The sequence below is a fragment of the Lissotriton vulgaris genome, chromosome 3_2, assembly GCF_964263255.1.
Source record: "Lissotriton vulgaris chromosome 3_2, aLisVul1.2, whole genome shotgun sequence".
Lineage (NCBI taxonomy): Eukaryota > Metazoa > Chordata > Amphibia > Caudata > Salamandridae > Lissotriton > Lissotriton vulgaris.
Genome location: NC_141690.1, coordinates 205066595 through 205077005, shown reverse-complemented (window position 1 = coordinate 205077005; position 10411 = coordinate 205066595). Strand labels below are relative to the sequence as shown.

At 45.3% G+C, this 10411-nt stretch overlaps 1 protein-coding gene across 4 annotated transcripts in view; it reads left to right on the top strand.

Moving 5' to 3' along the window:
- Positions 1 to 365: 365 nt before the first annotated feature.
- The window catches only part of TACC3 (transforming acidic coiled-coil containing protein 3), a 534052-nt gene continuing 524006 nt past the window's right edge, over positions 366 to 10411 (top strand). For 2 of the 4 annotated variants that reach the window (XM_086964227.1, XM_086964225.1), the window contains exon 1: positions 366 to 495. The gene's annotated coding sequence lies outside the window, so the exon portion shown is untranslated. Of the gene's footprint in view, positions 591 to 10411 lie in introns of all 4 variants that reach the window. The other 2 variants (XM_086964226.1, XM_086964224.1) reach the window with 2 other exon arrangements.

Here is a 10411-nt window from a genome sequence, read left to right as displayed (position 1 = left end):
ACACGCACTTCTCCTCCCGTCCCGGACAGGCTCTCCTTCTGCAGGGTGAGGCAGACTCCTTCCCATTCTCAGCAGCGACAGCATTCGAGTTGCTGTAACAAACACCAAAGCACTGAGACGTAATCTATTTAGGAAATAGTGCTCAATTTCCTGCTGTAAATTACTAAATACACTGCAACAATGAATGCCGATATTTGAGTTCCATAAGAAAAGTGGGGCGATTGCCTACAGCTAGCGCTTCTGGGGCAGGAACACGAACGCGCATCAGAAGTTCTGAAAATAATTTGCCAGTGACTACATTTCCCGGCGTGCAACACTCCCAGCTCCGCGCCCTGTGACAGCATGCTCTGCCGAGCCCTTGTCTCCTTTAATTTGCATGTCAAGCTCGCTAGCGTTCGGGTTGGCTCGTTTGTACCTTGAACCCTGACCTCACGCACATGACGAGCTTCTGATTGGAGGATCGCTCCTAAACGTCCAAAATTTGAAAGTTGTCTGGTGAGTGCTAGAGAAGAAGCGTTCTGAATACTCGAAGGCAGAAGGGATAAATAAGCATTTATTTCTGTTGCTGCGACTTTCTGGATCGGCGCTAGGTAAGGGGAACGGCGTTCATGATTGCACAGTAGCGCGAGACTTGTTTGTGACGGGTTTGGACTTTACCGTTGCGCCCTGCATACGTTGTCGGCGTAGTGACCGAAGCCGGGCAGTTAACTAGGGGTGCCTTCTCGGGGCTCCCTAACACGTTTCCGTAGCAAACCTACTATGCAAGAGGGAGGATGGGAGAGATGGATGTGGGTGGTGGGGGCTACTGTAGATTTCCCACCAGTCTGAAACTTGATCATATGCTCCGCTCTGCTGATCTGAAGTGCACTATTGGTTTATCCATGGCTACTCTCCCTTACCAAGAGTTGGTCCCTTTGCAGAGTTTATTTTTTTCAGCCGCAAATAGCTTGCCCAGTCACTTGAGAGCATGTTGACAATAATGGCATACCCATTAAGGAGTCGTATATTTCTCTCCAGATTTAGTTTAGATTGACGACTGCGCGCTGCCGCTTCTAGTTTGCTTCATGTCGTTAGGACACCCCTGTTTCTGTGTACCAGTTGTAGCTTTGCTTGCATTTAAACAGTTGGACTTTTAAACAATGACTTGTAACGGAGCATACAGAAAAACTGGACGTGATTTAAAAATATTTTTTTTGTAAACGGGATAAGGTCCTGTAAGACTTTGTTGGTGCCCCTTCTTGTCTGCTACTAAACAAATTTGGGATTTATTGACCTAGATCCTTACTTCCAGTTCGTATCTGTTAGGATACGCTGCGAGGCCCCAGGGCGGTTATGCGCTATACAAATGCAATTTTTCAATTTTCAATACCTGCTAACGCTTTAGTTACGAGCCTGTCAAGAATACGCCCCCCCCCCATATCTGCAGTCAGGCCCACAATGACAGTCTGCATGCCAAGACACCAGGCAGCGCCGAGAGTTTAGTTTAATTGCTAATACAACCGAAAAGACCAGTTGCCTCATTTATGAGCAATGACGCATCGCTCCGTGAAAGCAGCGATGCATCACTTTTCAGTGCGCACTCCTTGCGACATTCCTGATGCGTCATATTTAATGTATGACTCATCATGTCGCAAGGAGTTACAGATACGTCCGTATTTCTGACGTATCTGTAAGCGCAAAAGTGACTCATTGCTGGAGTGTGTCACAAAAGTGACGCGACTCCAGCAATGCGTCCTTTCACATGGGGCAAGCTCTATGTGGAAGGGCCTGCGTCAGTCTTACGCCTGCTGTGAGGCAGGCGCAAGATTTTGACGCAACGGCATCCTAAAAGTGACGCAGTGAAATCTCATAGATTTCACTGCGTCACTTCTACGACCCTTCCTTGCATCAATATGTCCCCCTTGCATACATTATACCTGGCGCAGGTATAATGTGGCGCAGTGGTTTACAAAGTGACGCATCTACCTAGATGCGTCACTTTGTAAATATGGCGCAACAAGGCGCATTTTTTACGCCACTGGTGCATCACAAAAAGTGACGCACCGACGGCGTAAAAGTGACGCACAGCCTCATAAATGAGGCCCCAGAAGCCGAAAATCCCGCATTTATCCAAGCCGCAAATCGGCAAGTTGAGTCTGTCTATTACGTTGTAATATTTTAATACCTATACTGGGTAGCAGTCGAATTAGGTGTATGTTGAATTTCTTCCGGAGTGCAACGGAATCGTTAACCTATGTCCTGTATTATCAACACAGGACAGGCCTAAATCAACGTATCTAATGATAAGTAAAATCGGAGACTACGGTGATCCTTCGGACTCCGCACAGTACTGCAAAAGACTTAGAACAAAAGGTGGATCACTACGCAAATAGTATTTCTTTTTGCAGTTTTATATAGCGTGAACTCGACCCCAAGGTTTTGGAGCGGTTTGCATAATCACCAGCTACATTGTACAAGGTTGCATTCATTATTTTGAGACTCGACGTTAAGTGAGTTGCCCAGAATCACAGGATGTTGAGCTGACGATTAAACTCCAATTTGGTTTCCCGAGTTCCAAAGTCGGCAAATCTGGCCATATCCCCACATCCTCTCTAACTCTCTATTTGCATTTTAGTGGACCACGACCAAATCCCTGAGTAGAACTTTAAAGCAACCATATCTTGGCGTTGGTACCTAGAGGCATTTCTCATTTAAACCTCACCGTGCACATTTCTTCTGTTAATGCATATCTGTATCCTAATTTAAGGATGGATTTATATAATCTCTTGACAGGTATTTCCGTAGGGTAAGAGTCTGTGCCCTTTGAGTGTCTCGGAATTATGATTTACTTCCCCAGATTACTTATCTGAATCTTCTGCTTTTTATAATCTATATTTTTATTATTTTTTACTGAGCGAAAACAGTAAATAATTCAGGCATTACTTTGTTGTCAGATTATGGAGAAAAGGTCAGTTCCACATGTTGACATGACGATCGGTGCTAGACCTCATTGAGGCTCCATAATAACCATACACAGTCAACAAGCATTTTCAGTGCAATATGTCTTGCATTACTGATAGTTTGAGGTATTGGCGTTACAAATTATAATGCAATGCCAATAGCTCATACTTTCAGTAATGCAAGACCTAGTGTATTGCAAATGATTGCATAGTGAGCCAGGAACCAGTATTGTATGTCTCAGAGCAGTACCGCAAGGTGCTCCTAGAGCTTCCTAGTGAGCAAGGCATTAGCACTGCATGTCTAGATGTAGTACCGCAAGCTGTTCTGTAGGTCCATAGTGAGCAAGGCACCAGCACTGCATGTCTAGCTGCAGTGCTGCAAGCTGTTCCTAGTGAGCAAGGCACCAGCACTGCTTGTCTAGGTGCAGTACTGCAAGCTGTTCCTAGTGAACAAGGCACCAGCACTGCTTGTCTAGGCGCAGCACCGCAAGCTGCTCCTAGAGGTCCCTAGTCAGCATCATAAACTTTGAATATATGGTAAATCCACCCTACCCATAATGCATTGCGTGCAAGACAGTACCACGAGTCAGTTCAAATAGCTTTGTCCATATACACAATTGGTAGCTTCGAAATGTGACAAAATAATTATATTAATTTCTGATTAGGTTAGGTTGTACTCTGTGGAGCGGATGAAGGGAAATTTATAGAATATAAATGTAAGATGTGGTAGGTGCTGTACCACAAGCTGCTTCTGGAGGCCCCTAGCGAGCAAGGCAAGTAAGCATGGGCGCAAAATCCGTTCCGAATGCGGATTTTGTGGATTTTCCGCAAATTCGCAATCCGCAAGCGGAACGGATCCGTGGGCAAAAGTTCAAGCTTGTAACTATTTTAGAATGGCGCCAGCAAGCTGCCAGCGCCATTCTAAAATAGTTACTAAGTCAGCTTCAGCAGGAAGCACTAATAGAAGCTGGTGCTCGAGTTTAACTGAATTCGAGCACCTGCTTTATGTTATCTATTAGTGCTGATGAAGCTAACTTAGTAACTATTTTAGAATGGCGCTGGCATCTTGCCGGCGCCATTCTAAAATAAAACAGGAGAGGGGCAGAGGGCAGAAGGGTACAAAAACGAGTGGGGCAGAGGGCAGAATGGCACAAAAACGAGTGGGGCAGAAGGGCACAACAACGAGCGGTATCGCAAAAAAACCCCAGAGAACACGCAAAGCGCCCTGCGCACACGCAAATCACCCCGCGAACACGCCCCAAAAAAATCGCACAAATTCGCGAATTTTGCGGATTACGAATTCGCAAATTCGCAAAATTCGCCCATGCTTAAAGGTAAGGCACCAGCACTGCCAGTACCGCAAGCTGATCAGATGCTCCTAGAGGTCCCTAGTGAGCATCATAAACTTTTGGTCACATATGGTACTCCCATAATGCATTGCATGCAAGACAGAGCCTGGAGTACATTCAAATAGCTATGTCCATATATACAATTAGTAGCTTTGAAATATGACAAAAGAATTATTATATTATTTCCCGCTTTTGTTGTACTCTATGTTGAGTTAATGAAAGACATTTATTGAAAGTTTAATTTACATGTGAGATGTGTTGGCGAGTAAAGTAACCACTGCCAACGTTGTTTAGGACCAAGTGAGTGTCTTGTCTGAAGGCCTTTAAGAAAATAGTGCCTTGAGGCTGTAATTAAAATCTAGGGCGTAACAACACATATAATAGGGAATGTCCTCATGGAGGTTCCAAAAAGACAGGGAGGTTTTAAGGAGGGACTAAAAGCCTAATGACCAATGAAAGGCCACCATTTGCAAAGGACAGGAGCCAAATAAAGATGGGCGGGAAGTAGACGGAGCTTTATGCACATATCCTGAATACAGCATGTCTGGAAGGGACATTACGAGTGCTGCCTAGGTGAGACCTAAAAATGACTCTGCACTGTCCTCACCCTGTAAGGCAAATAGTCCGTCTAGTCCATGCGTTCCATATTTTATAACCTTTCTACAGACACACCTGAGCTCTGTAGACTGCTTTCTTTGCCAATTCACAAGTGTCCATGCCCCTTCGCTGTTCTGAGACTGTTGGAAGGTAACTGTTCCTTTAATACGTGGCGTTATCACTTTGGGCTAACATGAAATTAATACCCACCATAGTCTTTGTGTTATTGTTACCATCCCATTGATCCATGGTCCAGAGCATGGGTACTCACAAACATTTGCCCAGGGGCCGCAAAGTGCGGTCTGGGGTATGACCGAGGGCCGCACTGATCCCAGCAGGGTGTGGTGGTAGGGGGTCAGAGATTGTGTAAGGAGGTTTAAAAACATGTTGAATAAGTGAGCAAGCATTTATGGGCAGGTCAATAAATGCTTGCCCGTTTATTTAACATTATTTTCTGAATATTATTGCTCAGCAACTAAACAGTAGCTTGTGCTTCTGTTCACCAGGGGGCTGCATGTAAAGGTCAAGAGGGCCACAAGGGGCCCCTGGGCCGTACTTTGAGTCCCACTGGTTCAGAGAATCACAACCTTGGGGTCCATTGTTTCATCTTTTGCTTATGTTTTAAAGAAAAAATGTATGAGTAACATTTACTTTCTTTCAAGCATTATTGTTAAATAATGTTGCAGTCCAAAGTTAGCCATATTGTAGGTTTATTAAGCATAGTTACAGGTTATTAGCATGGTAAGTAAATAACAGCCTGTAGATAGCCTCACCAGGAGAAGTATCCTTGTTGCTCAGCCCACATGCTCCAACTGTCTTGCTGTCAATCCCACCAGCCTCCAGCATTCCACTACATCATCAAGCATTCCAAAATGCCAACACCTCACATTCATAATGACTTAGCAGCAGGAAACAGGCAATTAAGGGAAAGGATGCAAAGTACCACTACAAGTCACAACACATCTCCTTCCCTTAGGGAAAACATTTAATGATAATACGACGATGTACAATGGAAATACGCACCATCTGATATCATTAGCACCATAGTCAATTTAATACTAACTGATTGAAAATAATTAGGATAGAAGAACATCACAACAGTCCTATGATAACAAAACATTAAAATGACTCCATTGTAACATTATGCAGGATTTTGGGTAATAGAGGACACCACTTTCTACACACAACAGAAACATTCGCACTACTTAGGGCACAAGACCATATACGCACCCTAGAGTACACAACCCCAAAACACACCACATATAGCTCACCTGACAGGACCGCAAGTCTCGGGTAAAACAGCACAGGGTACACTACTTGTAACTCAATAAGATTCTGCATAACAATGACACACGCTAGACCCCCAGACACGCATGTTCAGATGGTAAGGTACGCTGGTGGGGGCTAACCAGGGTGTTCATTTTCCTTCAAGCTTAAGGTTCATTGGTTCCAGTTTCTTCAGTAGGATAAAATACGGTCAAACTTCCACCACACTGAGTTTCTTCCTTAAAATCAATTGTGCCTTGTACCTGTGGGTTCGTATCCCACCCTAGTCCCCATTGTTGCAATCCAAAGGGAGTACAGAGGTAGCCATATTGCAGGTTATAAGTTTAAGGTTTATTAAGTGTAGTTGCCGGTAATTAGGATGATAAGTAACAGCATGTAGATAGCCCCACCAAGAGCAGCATCCTTGCTGTTCAGCCCACATGCTCCAACTGTCAGTCACACACTAGGCACTGCAGCATTCCAGTACATCATCAAACATTCCACACACATCACATTCATGCTGGCCGAGCAGCAGGTAAGTTAGTAAGGGAAAGGATGCAAAGTAACACAAGTCACAGCACATAACCTACAATGTGGTTACTGGTTTTGGTGTAGTGTAAGATTACTTTCTTGACTGGCACTTTTTGGTAAGCCATGGGCACTCAGTCTGATAAGGAAACCTATATGCATCCTTATTACTGGTGAGCTTTAGAAAACCAAGCAAGTTGATTTGAACGGGCACTCTATTTTTGCTATTCAAACAGTATCATATTTTCAATATTAGTGCTCCATCTTACTTCCAGGAGGAAAAAAGCTTACAGTACTTCTAGAGCAGCCCCGTATATGTTTTAATAACTCACTTTATTGGCATTTTACGATTGTACAGGTGAAGCTGTAGACAGCAAAATTATATAACAAAATCACAGCATGCAACAACTCTTAAGTGTGTTTGCCACTTTATTTACTTGGTGAATGAGCAGCTGATGGGAATATATATATGATAAAGAAATGAGCGGTAAACTGCATGAAACTTGACCATTACTGTCCATTTACTGGAGGGTGTTAGAAGGATGCGTTGTCTAAGTGGTCCTGGCATGGCTCCTACATCTATTGCTAATTTGGGCGTCCTCTTACTTTATCAATTGGTTGTTCAAGGACGATCTGTCCTACAATGGAGCCAACCATCAATATTTGGGGGATTCGTGTTCCACTGGCGTTTGGTAATATCCCTATCACATAACACCAGTGGCAGGTTTAATAGAGCCTTACGGAGGGGTGGTAAACTTGATAAAATATGTATTTGTTCAAGGGACAGGCATGCTTCAGAAAACTGTTTTACTTGTCTCATTTGGTGTCATGCAGTGTGGTTCCAAAACGAGTCTCCCTGATTATGACAGAGCTCAAATCAGCTGTCTCAATTCTTGCGAGAATTTGAATTTATTCCCTGTTACTCCCACCTTTTTATACCTGCATGAGGGGGCTGGAAGTAGGTGGAAGCAGTGGATTCCAGTTTTTGCATGCCGTGTTAGTCTCAGCATACTCGCAAACTTATGTTTGAGTATTTACCTAGACCTTCCCAGTCTCTTCCCACCTTAAACAAGCATTTGCAATGCAATAGGTCTCACATTAGGAAAGTTTGAAGTATTTAAAATGTTTTTTTTTTTTTTTAAACCTTTATTCAAAAAAGGAGATGCAGGCCCACAGCCATCATGACCGGCCGCAAAGACAATCGATGAAAACAGGAGAAACTGGAGCCAATCAGTAAACAGGATGTATCAAAGTACACCAGATGTGGTTGTGGGGCTCGCAGACAGGATATGAGGTTTTCATTTTTAAATTTTAGAAAAAGAGTAGGGGCTGCAACAACAAGGACATCACACCTTGCAGGATAGAAGCTCAAAGGAGACAATTGGGACTTACCCCAATTACAGTCGGAGATAGGCTATGACTAAAGCAACTATGCAATCTGGGCAGCCACGGCGATAATACTGGACAATAAACCACAGTACAGTAATCCACATTTCTAAAAATCACCCCAGAGAACCTACCCCCCCAAGAACAGAAAAACAGAGGCTTGTCGAGAAGCCGAAAAAAGAAAAAAAGGTGTAAGACCAAGAGACAGCCAACCCTACTAAAGAGGAAAGAACCCTCCCAAAGCCGGATAAGAGCGATAGGGACCATAGAACAAAACAAACTAAAATAACAAATCCCCCCCGCACCCCTGTATTGGCTACGGCCTAACCCACTAACAGCGTGCCTGTCGCCCCAGAACTGCCCCACAGAAGGGAAAATATAAGAAGAAGCGGAGGAGGAGAAAAACAAACAGGCCCCCGGACACCTGATACCCCCCGCCGGCGGTGACCCCCCCCATAGCACAATCATCATCAAGCAAAGCAAAACGGTCAGCAGTATCACGGGGAGGACAGTCACCAGGAAACCACCCCCCTCACCCCCCATCCTACTCCCGGCCCGGTGAGGTATTCGGTGCAGTCCCGGCAAAAGTAAATGGAGCAACCCCAGGGAAATAGAAGTCAACCCTGCAAGCCTCACAAGGAGATCCATCGCCAAAGTCATAACAGTTGCAAACAAAGGGAGCGTCTCAGATGGTCCAAAGCAGTGGCAAGGAGCAAGAAAACCTCAAAGTCAAAGTCAGCCCTGACCAGAGCGAATCCGTTCCGGAGCACATCCCGACCAAGCCACATCCGACCAGAGGCAGTCAAAGCGTCCATGGCAGACCAAGGCAGTGAAGGTGAAGCAAAGTCCGGTCACAAAATGGCGGCATCCGTTATGCAAACGGGCCGGAACAAAGGAAAATGGCAATCCCCTTCGACGGGACCCTGAGACTCGGCAATGAAGAACATGACATCCAGTGACGATACAGCATCGGATAGGAGGCTTAGAGGGAAGACCATGTACTGTAGCAGATGAAGGAAAAGTGAGGCCGACTCTCAAAGGAGCAAAGTCGGGCTGCCGCTCGGGCTCCTGAAGATGGCAGGTCAAATCGCTCGACTGGACCGCAGACTTCTGTGCAGGCGCTGCAGCGTCCGTGGCCGGTCGCGAGCAGACATCATCCAGTTTCGCCGCCAGGGAGACACATGCGCCGGTGAATTGCGAGCGGAGCGCCCCAATCGCCGCCATTACGGATCTCAATGAATGTGCGCCATCCATCCCCTCCATCCCGGGGTCCAGAGGACGGAGGGGGACACAATCTCCAGCCCACATCGCCGGGCTCCGGGCACACATTTGGCGCCCGCAACAACAAGGGCGCCCCGAACTGGCACTCTCAGCACAAACACCGGCCGGGGGTGCAGCTCGTCAGCCCCCGGACCGGGAAACGAGGGTCAGGCACACAACCCACAGCCACGGTGCAGGAGGATCGCAGCATGTCAGTGTCTCTTCTCCGGCACCATCCATCAGCGAGGGCAAGAGTCACAAGCGGAAAGAATTATTCAAACCTGGTAGACGGGCCACAATCGCGGTCCCACAGCCGATGTTGATCAGGTCCCTCTCGGGTGTTTCTAAAATCGAGGTCCCGGCGGCAGCTCGGGAGTAGGCCAAGAATGGGACACGACATAACTTCGTCGCTGAATAAGGTAAGAAATCCGGGAAAGCACCGTTGGCATCAGGAAACCTTCGTACATCCAGGCACAGGGCGTGGGTAGAGGATAAACGACAGGATAGACGAGCCGCCGGCAGAGGTCGGCGGAGCCGGGAGCTTATGCGGCCATCTTGGTTCGCGGCGTAGCTCCCGGCAGTGTTTAATATTTTAAATGACAAATATTTTATTTATGTGTTGGTTTTGAAAATAGCGAAATGAATAGCTTTGTCATTTACATTGCCAATAGTTTTAACTTTCGCAAACGTGACACCTATAGCATTTGTAATGGTATATAATTTACATGACTTAGATGTATTAATATTAAAAATAACAATGTCTTTTATTTTTTTAATAATTAATACTTAAATAAGTTATTGTAGTTTATAATGGCAATAGCTTAAACTTTTTAAAATAACTTTTGGGAAGATTATGTTCAGTATATATTTTATTGTGATGAAAATCCAAGAACAGAATCAAATATTAACATCTTATTGTGACATTTGTAATAAATCTTGAAACACTGAGAGAACATATTAGAACCAGTTGTTGTTGAATGGTTGCATAGAGTGATGCTGTGGCCTTCAGTGGTGCTGAGTGATGCTGTGGCCTTCAGTGGTGCTGAGTGATGCTGTGGCCTTCAGTGGTGCTGAGTGATGCTGTGG